Here is a 3,935-nt window from a genome sequence, read left to right as displayed (position 1 = left end):
GCTCTAGTATCCATGCTGGGCAAGGAGGTACCAACGGATGCCATCGCTTCCCTCACGGAGACAGTTGTAGTTAAGATCTCCAAGAAGAAACAAGCACCCCCACCACGCAAAGCTCGCAGTCCATCTCATTATCGATCACCATCAACACAGCCAGCTCCTGCCCCTCAGGTAGCACCAGGGACAACACCGGCATCAGCGGACATAGAGCGAGAGAAGGCAGCCCTCGGGCTAACACGCAATCCGAACAGACAGCAGCACCGCCAATCACAACAGCCAACGAAGACAACACCGCAGCCAGCCAACCTGACGAGGTAGAACACGATCAGGCGATCAAGATCCTGCAATGGAACTGCTGCAGCATCAGGAACACCCTATCCACTGTGGTGAAGGCACAGAAGTCCTGGATGTCACGATACAGCTGAAACACGAGTGCATACAAGTCTATAACATTTACCATCACACTGAGCCACAGCTCTATGCAGGTGAACTTCTCGCCCTCTGTGCCACCACACGAGTCTTCATCAATGAGGATTTCAACGCCCATCACAACGTTCTCAACTCCTCCAGACAGAATCGAACCGGGCAACACCTCGCCGAAACGATGGACAGCATACAAGAAGCTGTACTTCTTAACACTGGAGAGCCGACACATATAGCCGGAGGAGTCCTCGACCTTTCCTTCACCTCTCCACATCTCAGCCAGGGTGCGAAGTGGGAGATACATGATCATCTGGCTAGTGATCACTTTGCTATCACCAATACCATCATCAGCAAAAAACTGCCAACCCAGAAACCGATCCCGAGGTGGAATACAAAAATGGCAAACTGGCCATTTTTCAATGAAGCACTTCTAGAAGCCCTCCTGACTACAGACCCAGGTCTCACTGTTGTTGACATGGAACAGCGGTTAGTCAATGCCTTCCATCAAGCAGCAGACAAAGCTATCCCCTACACAAAAATCCCTAAGCAGTAATACCGAGATCACTGGTACTTTGACAAGAGGGTTAAAGAATATAACAACCGTATCAATAGCGCCAAAAAACTTAACCGATGACATAACACACAGACAACCCGAGACCTACTTAGAGCAGCAATCAGGACAGCAAGGGAAGGAAAGAAGATGATTCAAAGAGAGAAGTGGCTTGAATGGTGCTCAGGCATGAACTCCCATACTTCACTCAGCGAGATGTGGAAACACATTAAAAAGGCAACTGGGCAGAGAACACCTTACCCGCCAACTCACCCTAACCCCGAGAGTGAGGCCCTCCGACTAATCGGCGCATATGTAGAACGAGCCAGCTCCCAGCAGCTATCCGCTGCATCACTAGACATGCTCCAAGAACAACTCCCTGAACAAGAAACCAGCATATCAAGAGCCTGTGAACAAGACCGATTATCTGACGCTGCCTTCACAATACGAGAACTCAGGGAAGCCATGAAGCCCAGACCTGACACAGCAACAGGCGCTGACAGAATCTCATACTCCATGCTACAACATGCAGGACCAGCTGTACACGATGAGTTTCTGCGTGTCATCAACTGTTCATACGACACAGGACATCTCCCTGCCGCCGGGAAGAGGGCTACAATTTATCCAATCCCCAAACAAAAAGACCCAGGCAAAACAAGACCCATATCGCTACACAGTTGTCTGGGGAAAACAGCCGAGAAAATGATCCTGCACAGCCTCCAGTGGACGACCGGCCCTTTCCACGAAAACGTCTTTGCCTACACTCGGGGCAAAGAGACGATGGACGGCCTCTATGAGATGCTGACCACCAAATCCGATAGAGCCATTTTAACAGCACTCGCACGTAAAGGAGTTGGGGGCAAACTACTGAGATGGACCGAAAGAAAAGCAAGAGTTCGTTTTCAATGGCATTTCTCAGCATATATGTCTTTCGACAATGGCACGCCACAAGGAAGTCTCCTCAGTCCTTATCTTTTCAAAACACTGATGGAGGAACTCGTGTCCCTGCCGCTAGGGTCCAACACCAAACTTTTCAGTTACGCAGATGACATTGCCATCGTCGCCACAGGTCCTCACCATCTACAGAAAGCTCAGAACGCCATAGCAGCAGTATTCGAAAAATGTTCTGCTCTTGGATTAAAAATCAACTTGACCAAAACTAAAGCTTTACTTTTCAACGGAAACAGACCCCCACCCCCGCTCAGGACACAGCTAAACAACATCGAGTGGACACGTTGCCATCAGTACCTGGGGATCTGGATGGACGACAGGCTCAATTTCCAACAACACGTCCTCACAATTCAGAATAGAGTCCGCCCCAGACTCAAAGTACTGCGTGCCATCACTGCTGTTGAAGGCGGAGCCGATTTCCAAGTCCTGAAAACATTTTATCTCCAGGGTATCAGATCCATCATAGACTATGCAGCAACCATCCTCGCTACTATTCCGCCAAGCCAGATCGAACACCTTGAAAAACTGCAAAACGAGGCTCTTCGGACGATATTAGGGGCACCACGATGGACAAAACTCTGCAACCTGAGGGCAGAAACTGCAATCCCACAAATAGCCTATCGTGTCCACGCGATGAACACAACTCTCCTAGGCAAGAAAGTCTCACAAGGAAAACACGAAAGCACTATCACCAGGGTCCATCAGAACCTCGCCCAAAACGAAGATCTCTTCAGCAAAAAGACATGGGCTCATAAAGCTGCACAAGGCATCAAGTCCCTCAAACTCGGAGCACTCTTCCTGACAAGAGCCACCGACGCCCCACACCCAGACTACACTGAAAAACCTCCATGGCAGGCTCCCAGATACCGCATCTCAACTGTGAAGCTAACAAACAAGAAATCAAGCCTTACAGCCACAGACCTAACGCACCAAGCCCAGCAAGCCTTCACCGCTGCAAGAGACAATGATGCAGAAGTCTACTTCACTGACGTGACCATCCCAACTCTTCCCCGATCCCCTCTTCCCCGTTCCTACTTTTCTATATATCCTGATCCTGATCCTGAAATGCTAGTCGCACTCGTGAGCGAGACGTCGTATCACTACTACTACTATTACTACTACTCGCAGCAGCGCCTCATCATCTGTCACCATGACTGGCCGCGGCAAGGAAGGCAAGGGGACTTGCAAGACCGAAGAAGAAAAAAAAAAAAAAAAAAAAAAGGTAAGTTGGAGTAAGCTTCTTGTTTATATATGAACAGTTTAATTTCGCATTGTTTTTTTTGCAAACACAGCAATACTTGAAAACGTTTAATCCGCATCTCTTGGATGACTGCCGAGTGAGATCACAGGTCAAAGTGACCGACAGCGTTAATTGATCCCTGTCCTGCTAGCTACCTACCAGCAGAGGAGCTGCAGCGCTGCAGGCCGGAACAAAAAAAATAAAGAGAAAAAACTTCTACCATTAGCATTTCTATCATTCATTATCAAAAAAATATATACCATCATTATTATTAATATCATTGTTAACACTATAGTCTATTCAATTCTCTAGATGTGTCAATGTGTGATTCCGAAGAGGAACCGGATACTTGTTGGTGATGATATTGAGGAAAAGAGGAATTTACTTCTTCTCGGTCTTCTTGGGAAGGAGCACAGCCTGAATGTTTTGCAGCACGCCACCCTGTGCAGTGGTGACCCCGGAGAGGAGCTTGTTAACTTCCCCGTCGTTCCGGATGGCCAGCTGCAGGTGACGTGGGATGATGCGAGTCTTCTTGTTGTCGGGGGCGGCGTTGCCGGCAAGCTCGAGGACTTCGGCGGGCAGGTACTCCATGACCACTGCAAGGGGGGAGCCAGCCCCCACTCGTTCGGCGTAGTTTCCCTTCCTCAGGAAGGCGGTGAATCCTGCCGACCGGGAACTGGAGTCCAGCACGGCTGGAACGGGACTTTGACTTTCCCTTAACTTTTCCTCCTTTGCAGCGTCCGGACTTGTCGAGCAGTAGTAGTAGTGGTAGTA

General features: G+C 49.2%; 1 pseudogene; it reads right to left on the bottom strand.

Annotated features, from left to right (window-relative positions):
• Positions 1 to 3,542: 3,542 nt before the first annotated feature.
• Positions 3,543 to 3,918, bottom strand: LOC123500735 (annotated as a pseudogene).
• Positions 3,919 to 3,935: the final 17 nt, after the last annotated feature.

This window comes from Portunus trituberculatus, unplaced genomic scaffold, assembly GCF_017591435.1.
Source record: "Portunus trituberculatus isolate SZX2019 unplaced genomic scaffold, ASM1759143v1 PGA_scaffold_476__1_contigs__length_11361, whole genome shotgun sequence".
NCBI lineage: Eukaryota > Metazoa > Arthropoda > Malacostraca > Decapoda > Portunidae > Portunus > Portunus trituberculatus.
Note: the sequence above shows the minus strand (reverse complement) of the source record. Positions and strands in the feature narration are given on the sequence as shown.